This window comes from Pezoporus wallicus, unplaced genomic scaffold (genome assembly GCF_028554395.1).
Source record: "Pezoporus wallicus isolate ANWC-B61680 ecotype Strahan unplaced genomic scaffold, APGP_CSIRO_Pwel_v1 contig_6155, whole genome shotgun sequence".
NCBI classification, from domain to species: domain Eukaryota; kingdom Metazoa; phylum Chordata; class Aves; order Psittaciformes; family Psittacidae; genus Pezoporus; species Pezoporus wallicus.
Genome location: NW_026637610.1, coordinates 1,338,917 through 1,355,074, shown reverse-complemented (window position 1 = coordinate 1,355,074; position 16,158 = coordinate 1,338,917). Strand labels below are relative to the sequence as shown.

General features: G+C 37.8%; 1 protein-coding gene across 25 annotated transcripts in view; it reads right to left on the bottom strand.

The window, feature by feature from the left end:
- The window catches only part of RBFOX1 (RNA binding fox-1 homolog 1), a 1,274,017-nt gene that overhangs the window by 677,736 nt on the left and 580,123 nt on the right, over nt 1-16,158 (bottom strand). The window contains exon 1 of one of the 25 annotated variants that reach the window (XM_057406633.1): nt 3,296-3,316. The exons of 23 other annotated variants lie outside the window; for them this stretch is intronic. The gene's annotated coding sequence lies outside the window, so the exon portion shown is untranslated. Of the gene's footprint in view, nt 1-3,001; nt 3,151-3,295; nt 3,317-16,158 lie in introns of those variants that run through there. One more of the 25 variants, XM_057406631.1, reaches the window with a different exon arrangement.

Here is a 16,158-nt window from a genome sequence, read left to right as displayed (position 1 = left end):
AAATAAAAAATTTTTAAAAAACAAAATGAAAATACTTACTCCTGCAGTTACAGAACTCCATGACTGACAAGAAATCTCAGGCTTTAAACTTAAAACTGTACTGATAAAAAATTTACAAAGAAATGCTAACAGAGAAGTCTCTCAAACATCTATTTCTCTTTGCTAACCTAATTGTCTGGTATCTCGCAATCTCAGAGCTCTTGATTTTTAGAGAAAACGTATTAATGATGCACCTTCTTAAATGAAAAGCCTGCACTTCCATCTGGTGACTATGTACTTAAGTCTTGTATCCAAACAGGCATACCTGTGAAGATCAATCATCTGTCTGTGTATTCCACTGCATTTGTTATTTCCTAGCAACTCAATTTATGAGGACTATTCCTTTAGAACACACTCCCAAACAAAATTAAAAGCAGGTAACTTTTCCAAATTTATCTTGAGATGGATTGGAAATATTACTATTTATGGAAGAATAGCAGTTTTGAAAAGTTAACCTTATTCTCACAAAAAGTTAGTAAGTTTCAAAAGTCATGCTTAGTTCCTAGAAGATGTTGTAAATTCCATCCCAGTCTTACACATTGAAACCCCAAAATACTGAAAAATCATCTAGGGTAATCAAGGCCCTCTGTAGTTTTTGTCCCCTCTCGGAACTGTAGAAATAAACTATCTTGTGACATCATCATTCTAAGAAAAACATCAAACTCTCTATCGCTGAAGCCAACCAAGCACTTGACTTAAATAGGGTTGAGCTATCTTAAAAGTAACTCCTTCTTATCATATTACTTAAATAAAAATAGGAAGTAAAATTTAGACAAGATATTTTCTGTGGTTAAAATTTTTTACACATTTTCCCCTGGTTTACTTTTCATGGTTTTACTTGTTCACAATTACTGCCACAATATCTCATTTTCTCTTACTTCTGTTTTCCATTTGATGTTTTATTTGCCATTTCTAACATATTTATCTTAATAAAATTTATTAATACTTAATAGTTATATTTTAATAACAATATAAAAAGTCCAAACTTCCAACATTAGACTTAAGTAATTTTTCTAGACCTTTTTTAGCATTTAGAATATTACAATGCTATCACTGTATGAATCAATGTATTACTTGTTCCCGGAAAAGTTTTGTGGTTCATGACCAAACTGAGACCCTAAATGAAAATTTTATCCAAAAAAAAATTAACAATTGCATGATAAAGATGCTATTGAAGTAACCTGTTTGAAGTTATAATAACTGAATATAACACCTTGCTAGATAATAGTTAAAAAGTTGTTTCATCCATCTACTCTTGTCATTCTGACTGCAAATATTCATTCACGTAGGAGTAGGTAAAAACCTAAAGCTCAATATTTCTAAAACTGTGTTTGGAAAAGAGTATAATTAATTCTACTTTCACTTGCCGAGGTATCAGTGTACTGGATATTGAGATGGCACTGACTAAATATAACTTCTTGCCCACGTACTGAAGGGAACGCAATGGGAATGTGCGATATTTTTTACATCTAAAATACCAAGAAATATGGTACTGCTTTAGGAAAGAAAACTCTGAAACAGATAATCAAATCTTATCTAATAGATACATGGGTTTAAAGGAAGTAAAACGGATGACTGACAGACACTACACATGCACTCAGAGAAGCACTTACAGAGAATCAAACCCAGAAGCCCACAGTTTCCATTAAATGAATCAAATATGAAACCAGTGATGCATACACCACTTCTCTTGCTGTAGAAAAGGGAACGCTCTTCACTTAACAATTTTGCTCACTTTTCACAAGTCAACCTCATTCAAAAACAGATCAACATGAGTACCAAATATATAAGAAAAAAGCTGTAGTTTATGTACAGAATATCAAGACACACAATCTTTATACATGTCTATTGCTTCATTTTAGAACTACGTATGAAACCAATGTACTGTACATAAACCATTTTTTAAACATATTTCATAAGCAAATGTAATTGTGAACTTTCTGTTTAATACCTGCATAAATCCTAATTACATCTGCATCAAGACCAAATACCTATCATTACAGAACTGACATATAAAAGACTGGTTTGGATCTCACTAAATTCCTGAATACGCAGCTAAATAAAATACATGACATGGAATTTAATGTAGGGTCCTGACAGCAATGTGATTTTATGGTGCCTAAGCTGCTAACCCAATCTTTACTGTCTGAAATGTAGCATGCCGCTACTGGATTGTGCCATAGGCTCCAACATGTGACAGTCAGCCTTTTTAAGTACACAATACTCCTAAGTGGGGAAGAGATTCCTTGTTCAAATGCTAGCAAAACCCACTCTCCCTGCTCCTCTCAACATTTTTTCACACTTTGAAGTGTGCGGGTTTTTTAGAGAAAAATAACTGCTAAAGTCATTAAAAGTATTTAAATTACTCCACAATAATATCCAGCTGGCAACCGGTATGCACTTTTAAATCCCAGTCTTTTACACTCTATTTCTGGCTTTTTTTTTTTTTTTTATGTGCATGTATATATAAACGGGTTGTTAGCTAAAATTATCTGCATGTTTAAATTGCATATATTGAGAAAATGTTGCTGTTGGTTTATCCCATGTGTTTTAACAAGTACAGAAATAAAACTTTAAATTCCTCATATAAATTGTGCTTTCCAACATCATGATTCTATGCCGATAATACACACGTATCCTAAAGTTTATAATACACAACCGGGTTGGTCAAGAACCCTGTAAACCGTCAGCTAAGAGGCAATACTTCACCTGACAAAACCATTTCTAATGAGATTGCTGCCACTATTCATATCAATGCTAACATACGTCCCATCAAAAGCAAGTGAAACAGCGCTTTAAAGATGAAGTTCACATAAACTTCAGCCAGGCACAGGTTACGGACAAACAATGCCCGCACCCGTTGTCTTCCGCAAGCACGCACACACTCCGGTGCTCACTCACACCGACAAGCCCACGCCGCGCACACACACAAGCACAGCCAAGAACATACCGACGGACGTACCGTGCACTGGAAAAGCAGCCCCGCAGCCAACCTGAGTTCAGAGCGGACACAGCCCAGAGGAGCCGGCAGCCCAACGGCGTGCCTCCCGACCTGCTCCCACCTTCATCCCGCCGCGGCTCGGCCCGAGGCCGCGCGCACACACCAGCCCCGCAGCCTCCGCGCCGGGGCGTCTCTGGCGGCTGCGGAGCCCCACCAGCAGCCAAACATGCCCCCGGCCCCCGCCCGGGGCCGCTCTCCGCCGCGAGTAAGGGCTGGCTGCCCGCTCGCACGCCGCCGGCCCCGCTCCCGCCTCACCTGACGGGCGCCTCCCCCGCCCGCGCCAGCCGCCGGGGTCTCATGGCCGGCTCCCGAACAGCCCCCGCCGCCGCGCCGGGCGAAGCCGGGCAGAGCGGCGGCGACCCCCGCCCCGCCACCCCCCTCCGCGGCTGTCCCGAGGCACGAGCACCCGCGTACCGCTCCGGCCTCACGGCCGGCACGTGACCGAGCGGGGACTCGCCCCTCCCGGTGCGGGACAGCGCTCGGGTCCCGCGGCGTGACTCTCCGTACCTCCTGCTCCTGCCCCTCGCGCGGCCCCTGCAGCGCTCGCTTTCAGTGGAACCGCTTGGGTTGAGGCGCAGCTCAGCTCAACCTCACAGCCTTGCCGAAAGGGAGGTGGGCAGGGGGAGAACCGATTACAGCCGATAACCCATTTATGGAACATCTTCATGCACGTACTAAAAACTAGATACGTACTAAAATACTAGACATGGTGCTAAAGTTTGCAAGACTTCACGAGTTCGATTAGTCTATGTAAACAAAACGGTTAACATTTTGCTAAACTATTTAACCAAAACAGTTAACATTTTCCTTAAATGTTGATTCATTTCTTGTGAAATGCTGAATTTGTTTAATAATAACAGCATTACAGACCAAGTTATTTTTACGACAAAGACTGGCTGGATCTAAGGCAGAACCTAACCCCCTTCCACAAGAGATGACAGCAACTAACCCATTTGTGGAGCAAAGAAAAAAGAACACACAACTGTTTCAGACAGACATTAAAACCTGATGTCTTTCCCCCCACAAAATCACTGTGGGTAAGTTGTTACTTCAAAGTACATCTACTTACCAACTGGAGTTCCAAACTGCGAACAAAGAACCACTTCTACTTGAGTGAGACATTCTAAGGATACCGCTCAGAGGAATTCTCCAATTCTACACCATGTCATACCACACAGGTACTACTTCTCAAAATAAGAAAACGTTCAGTAAAACATCCTTCCACATGTGTCATTATTCTGTAATCGAAAGGGAGATCTATCGCTAAGAAAATTATTTCTGTTAATCACTCCCTTATGTAAGTCAAAGAATTTTCACTCACTTTTGGCAGAACAGGAGACATAGGGTTAAATGTGTTCTATGAAGATTTAAAATCTACAAAATAATGGTAGGTTCAGATTCTGATTTGATAAGGTTTTCCTTCTTTTGAAGATTTTGTTGTTGTCATGCTCACCTTATTACCTGAAAGGAAAACTATTTGCCTAGACAGACTGTGGGACAATTAAGGCATCACAATAATACTAAGACATCAGGGTATAATTTAAAAAGCAGAATGTTTCACAGACTGGCCTGACCACTGGGCTAACAGCCAAAACAAATCTCAGAGCTCACATCAGCTTATTGTGTGGCCTTGACCAAATTATTCATCTCCTCAGTTTTCCCCCTTGTAAAATTATAATAATAATACTTACACAGTGCCCATCTCCTATCTCTTACTTCTCAGGAGGGCTCTGAGGATGAATGACCCTACACTGCTCTGAAAATGAATAAACACTTAACTGCTAAGACAGAGTTAATATGTTTCAGAGCATTAAAGCACTGAGATACTCAACATTCCAATTAAACCACCTTGAATATCCAAACATGGATGAACTAAAACACAGGTGTTACTAAAATACCATCTCCCACCATTTACAAACAACAAAATACTACAGTTGGCATTGAGTTCTGTTATTTAAATGCGATTGTGATCTCTGCCCATTCTTAGTACTAAGCTCAGAATTACCTTACAGAAGCACCAGCAGCAGTTGCCACTGCTATTATACACCATGGCAGGTTTGCTTAGAGCTCTAGCAGTCAGGAACACGACCATTGCCTCTGGCCTGGTGTGTGCAGCCCTTGGAGCACATATGGCCATTTGGTCAGAGGCTCAGCAATTCTGGCAGAGGCTACATGTGGTACTCGATGCTGTTCTTCAGAGATTGCAGTTCTTAATTCAAATAATGAAAAAGAGTTTAAACTAAATTAATGATCTCATTAGCAAGAAATATGGGGGAGAAGCACTGTCAAAGAACATAACTGCTGCAGAACAAGCTGCATCATTCACGAACTTGTGACAATAATCAGGGGATCAATCAACCTAACAGTACAAATTTCTATATCCAACTTAAAAAGGGAAAGGGATAGAATAGTAAAGTCCCATTTCGATCTATAGAATAAATTATTTTGATAAAAAAATTGACGCATTTAGACATTCATTTTTCACCACTCTCTCAAAATGGTGGATAATTTTGGTTTTCTGATTGTTCCTTCTACCTCACATATGAACAAGAGATAAAATTATTTCAATGCTCTAACACTCAAATGATGCCACTGCTTGTCATCACATTATGTCTCCCACTAATTAGAAGTTATAAATAAATTCAGTTGTTTATTATCCAAGCCCTTACATCCATTTCTCCTTAAAAAAAAGAAAGCATCTTTCTTCTGATTTTTTCACTTTACAAAGAAAATTACTTCACAGAGAAGTAGACCGAAACATGCTTTAGCTGGGGTCTTGGTAGTCCTGGGGTGATGGTTGGACTCAGTGATCTTAAAAGTCTTTTCCAACCTAGTCGATTCTATGATTCTATGAAGCAAAGTCGGTGCCTTTTAGTGAATGGTGTGGTTTACTGAGTTTTTTTTAGAACTGATCCAAAGGCATCTGTGTGATACAAGAAAGCTTGCAGCTGAAAATCTTTATAGTGAATTACTGATTTAGTCTTAATATCTTGAATTAAGTTTCTGTGCTATAGGAACTATTAAAAAGCAACACAATATTTGAAGGAAAATGAAGATTGGTAAAATCCAAAAGTAGCATTTTGAGCAGAAGGTAAATCTGTACTTGTACAGTTTTAAAAATACCTTTTATACAGGACAGTGAAATGTGGTTTAATCTTCAATGCATTTATATGTCAAACACATGGGGGCTCTCCATGCCTGATGGATTACTGCTGAAATGATTTCTTTCTACATGCAATCTAATGATGCAGAATTATTACAGAAGGTAAGCCTAATGAAGCATATTCAGATGGAAAAGTAGCATGCAATTTATGATAAACATGCTGCAGTTTTATTCCAAAATGGTTTACGGTTACAGTGCGGAGTATAAGGGAGATGACCGACATGTTAAGACACACAACATCAATCATGTATCACCATCTTTAAAAGCCAATCAAAGCTGAAGGAAACCTAAATCCAAAGATTCATAATGTTACAGTGATGCTAAATATAATTCTTTGGTGAAAATCTAAATTACAAAGATATTAAAACCTGAACTATCTAAACAGATACAAACAGAAAACACAAGTTTTCCTCTACCAAGCAGGATTTAAAATGTTCTCCAGGGGCTGGATCCTGCAAGCATCAACAATATTATTACCTCACAATGACACTAACTACAGAAGTACCGAACAATAAATGGGTTTAAGCATTAGACCTGTGTAAGGGATGTTCAAAAGAACTTGAGATATAAAATACTCATACTAATATAAATATCAAGGTGTTTTTACAAGTTATTTTTCTACATATTAAAAATATCAGTATTTTTTATTTAGTCCCTTGCTCACAAATAGTATCTACAAAGAATTTGTAAATGTGATTGTGTCAATCTGAAATGCTTCATTTTACATATGAGTTGGTGGTGTCTTTTTCGAGAAGGTATACTGAAATTGATGTTGCTAATCTCTCTTGTATGTTTTAGTATGGTTTCAGCTCTATATACAGTTACAGTAGTTCACAAATGGGGTAACTTACATAAGTGTCCAAACCCATGCACTTTCATACTTCTGAGGCAATGCTAAATGCAAATTAAATTCAAAATTTTATTTACTATCTTTATACAACCAATTCAAGCCTAGTTCTGTTTGGAAATAAGTGTAAAAAGTCAAGCACCATCAGTAAAATAGTAAGAGGAACATTAGTTCTATGCAGCTTTGATGCAACCAAACTAGTACTGACCTAATAAATATTACTTCAAACCTTGCTGCAAAAAAAAAGTAAAAGTTTCTCGCATAAATGCTATGAAAGCTGTCACAAAAATAACAAGTCATCCATGTATTCACCCCCTAAAAAGAGCCTGAGATGCATATTTCACAGAATAGTGATTTTTTGCACAGCCACTGCCGCTTAGCAGGTCATGTTCTCAAAATGATCACTTACCCAAAGACCTAAAATAAAGCAAAGTTTCTGAAGATGTATTAGATCTAGGAAAAAATATGTATCTCTTTTTTTTTTAAGTACAAGGAAAGCACAAAACCCCCCAGTCATCAGAAGCATTCATTTTAAGGCTATCAACTATTTATTTGTTTCAGATTGTTGCAATGCTTAATATGAAATGTACAATAACACATCTACCAACTTTGAAAAGTCTTGAAGCAAAATAATACCTAATGTGCTTATAAGTATTTACAACCCTGATGAAACGCTAAACTATTCACAAAAAAATTACAGTACTAAGGCAAAAAATATTTCAGCATAAGCAAGGATTACCAGTTAAGGCTGCAACATGGACTTTCAATGCTTCAATATATATTCCCTTCAAAGGCAATTTGGATCTGCTTTTACACGTTATTCACAAATTCCCAGTCTGTATTTAGTAACATTTAGAAAACACAATTGTTTTCTGTATTGTGAACTCAAAATATCTTTCTATTCTGCAATCTATTTTACTTCACAAAGTATTACTGCAAATCATTTCCTTAGTAAAACTGCAAAAGGTTAATTTGTCTAGAGAGCTACAGGAGTGGGAAACACAGCTATGACAGTGCTCACCACACCAGCACAAGAAATGTAAAAATGCGAAGGAAAATACCTAAAAAGGCTGGAAGTGCTATTGATTGCCACTGTAGATAATTTTGTGTAAAATATACCTTCTAAATAATAAAGCACAGCCTACTCCACGAACAGAATCTCTGAGTGCTACTCATAACATCAGATGCAGTCATTAGAAAACATTTTCCAGTCCCAAAACTGGAAGTCACAGAGGGGCCACTGAGGCTTCTGCCTGCCATCCTCTGAGGCACATACCCTCAGAGGAGTCTGAATTTGCACCTTTCACTCTACCTTTATTTCCTAAGTAAAACATGGTGAGCATGACCCCTCATGAGACAGGAGTGAGTCTGATATGTTGCTCATACAGACAGGCAGCCATCTGAGGAAATTAAAAAGAACGATGGGCAAGTTACTTAGAGACTTCTATAAAAAAACTGCCCCAGGAAGTGGGCAAAGAAACACTCCTGCACAAATCTGTACCTATGGAGGTACAACAGTCTGTGGAGAAATTGGGTAAATACATTACCTTTTATTCTTATTAATGACAAATCTTTAGTTTGCAGCTGTATTTATTTTTAGTCAACCTATTTACATTTATAGTTGCTCTCCAGATTGCAAAACATCCCAATGAGACTTATCACTAACATTAGATGCAGTGATATATACTTCCTACTAAAGCACACACAAAGATTTAAATATCTGTATAAATATAGGACGCAATGCACTGCAGGGATCATTACTTGACATACTCTAAACATACTTTCATCATTTAATAGAACACAATCACGCAAATGTCACAACCCTGTACGTTGTCAGGTAGAAAGAAGAGGATGGGACCACCTCCACCTCAGTTAGCTCGGGCCTTCTCTCCTTTAAAGTCATGTTGGCACAGAGAATGTCACAGCTTGTGGATGCAAGCAACCACTTGCTTCTACTCATCTGTGGCACAACACAGTTGACTAATTAATTTTTTTAAGTATTCAAGATGTGACACTTTATATATGGGATTGAATACAGATTAGCATTAGAGTAATCACAAAGCTTTTGTAGCCTCAAATTTGTCTTCTTCCAGCAGTTTCCTTTAATGTGCAAATGAACAACGCCACTACATATCTTGAAATAAACAGGCTCATTATGGTCATGGCTTGTCATATATGCAGGCATTCAAAATTATATTAACAGCTTACAGTAAACTGGCAAATAAAGACAGGCTAAATAAAAGATACATAACCAACTGCCTGCTGTCATATCCAGATGCCTTTCATATCAGTTGCATCCCAAAGTGGTTGGGTTAAAATCTTCCTCCTCTTGAATGTTTGTACACTGATGTTGTACAAGTTGCAAGGGCTTTCTTGGCCCAGTTCTAAAGACAGACTGGGTTTCCCAGACCAAGTAAAAAGAAAGCAAAGGGAACATGAAATCATCTCAAAAATTCAATACCAGCAGAAGCTGGGAGGTAGGTTCAGAGGAGAAACTGCCCACACAATGAAAAGCCAAGACAACAGGCAGACAGGCAAGTGAGCTGGCTGGACTCTTCAAAACTCTGAAAATAACTGCTAAGTAAAGGGAACACACTACTTAATTGCCCCCCCTTTTTTTTTAGGATTAATTTCTTTTTTTAATATGTATTCTTCACGGTTTTTGAGATTAACTAAATCTGTATGTCTGGAGTCACTTCACAGGTGTCACCTCAAGCAAAGTAAAAAGGACCAGCATGTGCTGTGGCAAAAAGCAATGCTCCTGGTGGCCCTTGGAAAACAAGTAGATTTTTAACAGGAGCCTCGGTGCCAGTTAAATTACATGGTTTCATCTGTAGTTAGATGCAAAAAAACCCCTCAGAAATAGATGGTCTTTTAGGATTTATGGGGACCAATGTTAAGTTTGTCATCCATCAGGGAATGTGTACAGGATATTTTATGTCATCATCTATATATAATGTTTCCAAGAATAATTAGGGCATGATATTTTAAAAACAAACTTCACACATTTTTTCTGACAAACTGTTATGGACTTCTGGTGTTAATTTTAGCAGTTCCAATTGGATTTGGTATGGTTGGAAATGTAAGGGGAAATCTGCAGTTATCAGGATGTGACACTCATCAACACTTTCACAAAATACTGCCTGGATTTGCATAAAGTCTGCAAAGATTCATTGGCAAATCTTTAATATGAGATTTCCCTTGGTTTTACTCCCCATTCAGCCCCATTTGCCCTCCCTCTCTCCTCTGCCACCCCAGTGAGCACTGCTGTAAACAGTTCATAACAAAGCATAACTAAATGCACTGAATAAGAAAATAAACATATAATTACCCAAAAGCTTATATAACTACATATAATTCTGCAAATTGCTAGTATTTTCCAAGAAATTACTCTGAAAGGGAGAAAAATACTAACTGGATACAACGGCATTCCAAGTCACCTAACAAACCTGGAGATTTCCATTTAAAATTTTTCACGAGCTATGTGGAAGAACCCTGCGTGGCACAGCTTACATACAGCACAGTCACGGCATGTGAGAGATCATCAGAAGATTCCAGAGAATGGATAATCCATGATGGCTGCAAAATTTCAGGTTCTGACAAACACAAAATTTTCAAACTAAATTATGCCACTAGCAAGGGAGTCATTTCTTGCTATGCCAATAGCATACAATGGAGCAAGAAATAATAATTAAAAAAAAATAAATGTGGGTCATTTATATATTATTTGGGAAATACAAGCTTCTCAGGAGTCAATCTTTACTAATATTTTTAGATGAACTACATTGTACCTCTTTGACTACATGACTACAACATATGCCACTAAAGCGAACAATGCAATTTGTAACAAAGTTCACAGTGGAAAAAATAGCAACAATTTCATCTTTCGAACTAAAAAAATAAGCCATTTACAAGATCTTTTAAATTCTCATTGAAGCTTAATATTCTGCTGAAAAAATGCTTTTTGGTGAGCTTTATTTTTTTAAATTGAATTCCTCTATAAGAACAATTGTTATGTTGAGCTCAGCATTAAAAGGATACATTTAATTTTGAGTAGATTTAGTACGAGATTCAGAATTAAGATTTTAAGCAAAATTCTTTTCCCCATCATAAATTCCTGTAAATACATGTAAATGAAAATTCATTTCTGCTATGCTATACTCAAACTCAACCACTTGTGTGTAGGATAAGCTTTGAAATGATTTCAACAATGTGTATGTAATTGAACAGCTGTACCAGACAATATATTATTATTTCACTTGCTTGCATTTTGAGCAGATTTACTGACTGTGAGTCTTACTCCACTGTTCCTACTCAACAGATCGTTATCCGTCTCTGATACCCCACTAGCACATGAAAGAATCTTCTAAACAAAAATACAACCTGAATGAGGGCCAGGATGTATTGCTGTATTTTTACTTCCGGTTAAACTCTCAGGCTCAGATCATCTTTATGTCTTGTTAATTACTGAGCAGTGGAAGCATGCCAGGAAGAAAAATGCATTGAAGGGTTCTGTTTGTTTTGTGGATTGTTTTTAAAGATAAATTAGAACATTGGAATTCTGTGAATTAGGGTTTTCCTGCTGAACAACTCTAAATTGTGGTGAGGTCACTTGAGGTATACACACTCATAATCTTTGAAGTTTTTACTCTGAACACTTTTTACCTGGGATTTTATTAAAAAAAAACAAAAAACAACAAACAGAAAACAAACCAACAATCAAGCTTGATTTTTTTTTCTCTTTAAGTGGAATAAAACTTTCTTTTTTGTTTCATTTAGTAAGCAGCATTCTCATGCCAATGCTTTAATACTTCCAAAGCAGAAGTGAACATAAAGCAACAGTAGATCTTGCAAGTAAAAACTTAGAAAAAAATTCTCAGACTTTATATATATCTTACCCATCATAATATTACATGTACCTACATAAAAAAAACCAAACCAAACCAACCAAACAAACAAAAAAGAAAATATGCTTGAGGAAATTTTAATATTCACAATAGCTACAACATTAGCTACTCTAATGCCATTTCCCAAGCAATTCTCCTTGAAGAATTCAAAAGTGGTCTGTTAATGACAGCAGAGCACTTTGGTGTTTTCTGGTTGCAAGACTGCAAATGTTCCACTCAAAACTGTAGTATAAGAAAAATATTAATGAAAACCACATTACAGGCTTGCGCAGTGTACTAAGCATCCTAATGTACTCACATGTGAGCTTACTGACCTGGAGACTGAACTGATGGTTATTTTTGGACAGCTACTGCCCAGTCTGTTAAAAACTAAAAAATCTTTACTTTTATTTCACTAATTCAGATGGCACAATAGTGACTCTTCTGAACATGTGATTTCTCAAAGCTGTCATGTGTTGTTCATTACAGGCAATGAAAACAAGTTCATCACATTTCACTTCTCCTCATTTCTCTCTCTCTAAGGCATGAGCCTTAGATCAAACCATATGAATGCAACATTATCCCTTGAAAGAAAGTGATGGGAAGCTTACATGAACAGCACTTTTCTGCCTTGTACCATGTCAGTGTGGCAGGCTGCCAGCTGGGTGAAAAACACTTCAAAATAGAGAACCAGGAAAAGGACACTGCGTACCCTGGTGCTTCATCATGCCCTGTGCCTGAGTATATTGGACATGTTTGCTGGGTCAAGGGGACAGACTGCCCACTTCTCACACCATCCCATACAGTAACTCAGTAATAACTGCTGTACGGATGAAACATTTCTGTGACTAGATGATGATTTGTTTGGGACTCATCCCTTGTGTCTGTGCAACTATGTCTGAAGCATTGAAGAAAGTGTCCCTAGACAAAACTTTGAAATTGGGTGCCAGAAATGTGGTCTCAAGGAACTTGAACCAGGATGAATTTCTCAACACACTGACCATATTGGAAAACAGACCAAATATTTTGAGGATTACAATCTCCCAGATGCAAAGCTGTCACACAATGAATGAGGCTGGGCAGATAGATTTTGAGCAGGGTGCTTGCTCAGTGCAGTCACCTGCCAGGACTCCCTTCAGACTAACACTCAGTGCACACAGAGGTCTATCCGTGTGAGAGAAATGTTAACTCCGATTTCTTGGGGATAATTTTGGACATCAAGGCTATGAATCCTTCCCCCCACTCTGAATGGCAGAAAACGAAAGAACTCATGACTTACACAGTGAGAGCTCTTTAAGCTGGTAGTGGAATGAAGATACCAGTCAACAAGTGAAGTGGGTTCTGTGCATTATTTACAGAGCTAATAAAGAGGAGCCTGTGTCAAATACAGCCATGTGTTCCGCTTTCCTTTGTCTCACCTAATCAGTACTGGTCACTACAGAACAGTAAAGTTCGTGGAAATACAGAGAATAAGGAGAGCTCTGAACCACCCAGCATATGGAGCAGTGCTTCCAAGAGCCTGTTTCTGCTCAATCTAGCACATGGTAGCTAAAGATGTCACTAAAGGAAAGACATGCTTCCAAACAACGAAGCACTGAATTACACTTTCACCACAGTATTATGCTCATGTCCCTATTTCATACACTAACTTCTACCAAAAGTGATCTTCCAGAGAGATCAGACTTCTTTTTGAAGCCACATGAAAAGTCAGCACTGTGATTTCATTCTACAACCATTATTTTCCCCCTCTTGATTTTACAATTATTATTCCTACCAAATGCCACCACCTTCTTGTATGCTCTGAGGTTCAGATAATACCGTGGCGTTTGCTACCCTCACTTCTCTTCAAGAAAGCCCTCAGTCCCATTACTCAGAAGAAAATACTGTTTTTACAGCACTTTAAGTGCTAATTTTACCTGGAAAACAAAACAGCATTCACACTTTCAACCAAGGAGAAGCAGAACAGTGAAAATTCAGGGGATGAGTCTGGACAACATAGTCCATGTCGACTTCAATGGAATAAAGTTAACTTGTGGATATAAAATTTTGAGTGAAAATTATAGTAATAATAAAACTGCAAGTCAACTTTGTATCATGCTGTAATAACATTACTCAAAGGTTAAGTATGTTGTGTATTACTGTAGTGGGAAATTAGACAAAAAAACTAATGAGATTTTGGATATTATCGATATATATATATTGCATTTATATGCATGTGATAATTATACTTTTTATATGAAATCATAGAAAGGTTCCCAACTAATAAATTTGCTGGGGCTTTTTAAAGAAATAGGCCGTGCCATTATTCCATCAGTTCCATATACCTGCCTGCTGCTGTCCTGGGAAGCTCGTGACCAGCTGCAGGATGCTCACTTTCTTTACCTGCCCCAACATGCCAGATCTCCAGCATGGAGGGCTGTATCCCTGAGAACAAGTGGATACAGGACAGCTTGTTTAGCACAGCATTGAAAAGCCTGAATTCTGTCACTGCTAACAATCCATGTCAGATTGCAAACACAAAAGTACTGTATTTCTTACCACAAATTCAAACATTATGATGTGCTACTACCATCCATGTATTATTTGTTAAAACTAACTGATCTAGAATCAACAGCAGAAGAAAACAGAAGTTCTTACTGAATTTAAAAAAGTAATTCCCTGCAGTGCCTAAGAACTAGGATTTTTCTTTATCTGAGGCAATATCAGTTAGTCAAGAAAATAAATAAAAAAAAAGATGGTATAGATAGCATGGTAGGACTTGGGCAAATAAGGTTAATTTAAAGGTAACTTTGATTTCAGTAGTGAAAATGGTGGCAAGTGGGGGGAATTCCTAATATTTTGAGGTGTGAATTTGTTAATGAACAAGCAATGAGACTCTTTAGAGCTATGAGAGTACAGCAAGACTTATTTCTCTGGATTAATCGTGTACCAGATCCTGATCAAGACCAATGCAATGGAGTAATTTTTACCATATCCAAAGGGATATAAGATCATTTGCATAGGCACAGCCCAATGACAACTGAAGTAGTGCACACCCATCTGTGACCAAAGACAGTCAGAGCTGTAGATGGCTAAATTCCGACAGCATCAACTGAAAGCAATTTAGGAATTCTGTAAAAGCCTTCACTGAAACACTGAAACAAGAAGTGAAACAACAGCTTTCCAGTTGAGAACTTGACAACAGAAGGTGGGAGAGCAGCTACAATAAAAAACAAACCCAACTGACTTGCCTTGCGAAATGGGACAGAATGTTGTTTTCTTGAAATCTGCTGCTCCAATTATCTGGTCATTAGAAAGATGATTCACCACTCTGGGCATCTTTCTATACAGCTGTTCTGAATCCACAACAAGGTAGCTAATCTACCAGGTAGCCATAGCAGAATACTGGAAATGAAGTTTTCACAAGAAAGATGTTTTCACTTGTGCCAATTATAGTATATAAATCTTCAAGTAATAAAAAAGCTAAATAAATTTAATGCAGCCAGAATTGACTCAAATAAGCAAAAATGACATGCCTTCAGTCCAGAATGACTGTCAGGCCAAGAAAAGTAGAGAACAATTGGAATTACAGTGTAAATCACACTGTAAATTGCCACTGAACTACATGGGAAGCCTGCATAATACCATCAGGGGCAGTTGCTGAGTTGGCAAGAAAAGAGTTAGGAAATAATTGCTTAAAGACTGGAGAACACAGAGATAAAAATTAAGACACAAGGGCCAGACAGAGATTCACTTCCTAATTTGGAAGAGAATAGCAGCACAAAATGTACAATTAGAACAGTCAGACTACCTCACAGACTACCTCTACTATTAAATAGAGTGAAAAAATAATAACCATTGTGGCTGGGTTTTCATGGAGCGTAAGGAGAGAAATGCCAGTGAAGTGATTATTGTGCCAGTCTCCACAGCACATCAGAACTGTTCACACCACAGGACAGCAGAAATCAGAGAAGAGCGGCAAGATCAATCCCAGTAAAAAAATTCCAGTCAAAGACTGGCAGAAGTAAAACTGCTATCAAAACAAACTGATTTTGGAAAAGAAACTGTTTAAATCATTAATATTTAAAGATGCAAGACATATATTTTATATTCCACTCACCTTGAGTACCTTATATTGCACCTAGTGTGACTTTCTTTGGACAACAGAAGCAAATACAGTAACTCCAAAGCATCTTACTAAATTCAACACAGGTTTTCACCCAAAAGAAAATAAAAACAAACT